Source organism: Calidris pugnax, unplaced genomic scaffold (genome assembly GCF_001431845.1).
Source record: "Calidris pugnax isolate Ruff unplaced genomic scaffold, ASM143184v1 scaffold155, whole genome shotgun sequence".
Lineage (NCBI taxonomy): Eukaryota > Metazoa > Chordata > Aves > Charadriiformes > Scolopacidae > Calidris > Calidris pugnax.
The window spans coordinates 27,302-28,711 of NW_015090886.1; positions in this window are offsets into that span (position 1 = coordinate 27,302).

Genomic DNA, 1,410 nt, shown 5'->3' on the forward strand with positions numbered 1-1,410 from the left:
ATTTTTTTTTTTTTTCCCTTTTTTTTTTTTCACGGTTTGGCAGGGGAAAGGTGCGTGGTGTGAGAGGAGCTCTCGGGTGGCAAAGTCCCCCCCGAGCAGGGGGGGCGGATAAACGAATGCGGTGACAACTGCGGCGGCCACCTCCAGCTCCCACCGCAGGTGAGAGAAATCTCAGCTGAAAAAAACAGCTTTTTTTAAAGTTTTTTTTATTTTTATATTTATTTTTCATTTTTTCTCTCCAGGAAAAGGGCTCCTGGTGGGGACGCGGCGGCGCTGACGTTCTCCGCAGAGCGGGATGTCCCCAGGGAGATGGGACAAGTTCTTCCCGACGGATCCGGGCCCCGTAATTGTTCCCCGACGGGGGTGGGAGGGGGTTTGAGCGTTATTAGCCAGGGATTTGCTGGGGATGGAGCTTAAACCAGAGCCCGGCTGCCAGGGCCCTCCCGGGTTTGTGCCGGGCGCCGTGATCCGGCGTGAAAGGATCGTCCCTCTTTGCCTCTCGCACAAAGCTGGCCCGAAATCGTGGAAAATGACCTTAAAAAAGGGACACGGCTTTGGCTGAGCAGAAAAACCTCCGAGCGAGGATGCTCGGGGCAGCAGGCTCCCACCACCTGGGGGCTGGTGACCCCAAAAGACTGGGGGGGTTCCCAGTAGCTGGAGTGGGGGGTGATGGAGGTGGGGGCCAACCTTCATCCAACAGCTCTGAGGCTTCAGGGGGTCTTTTGATGTGGAGCGTCCACAGGCAGGGGATGGGCAGGGACGTGGTCCCTGATCTCAGAGGGTCTTTGACTCTCCATCCTCAAGGCACCGCGGTGTCCCCAAACGTCACCTCTGGCTCCGGTCCCCCCCGGAGCCCCCGCGGCCACAGTCTGAATGTGGAGCCTGGAGCCAGCCCAGCTGGGACACGTCACCACGATTATTTCACTTAACTCAATTTACTGCTCTCGCTGTCAGCCGGACCTAACGACCCGACACGGAGCAGCAGCCCTTGGAGGACCCATTCCTAATTAATTTTAGCTCATCAACTAATTAATGGATTTACTTGTAAATTCTCAGAAAATCCATGTTCCCTGCTAAGAGCAGCGCTTTCTCTCCGGGGAGACCGGGCATCCTTGGGGATGCTCTAATGCGACCCTGGCAAATTTATGTGTGTCCCCCCCTGCTGCTCCCCCAGAAAAGTCACCTGGATCCCAGATGGATCCCGGATCCCAGTGCCCACAGAGGTGCCCGGGCTTCTCTTCCCTGGGGATGCGTTCCCTGAGCTGGCCCAGATCCCTGGGGATGCTGGCAGATCTCCACACCTGGGTCGGGGCCAAGCTGGACCAGGTGCCACCGCGGCTCCTGGCCACCCTGGGTCCCTGGGGACGGTCCAGGGATGCTCCGGGGGGGGGGGGGGGGGGGGGGGGGGCA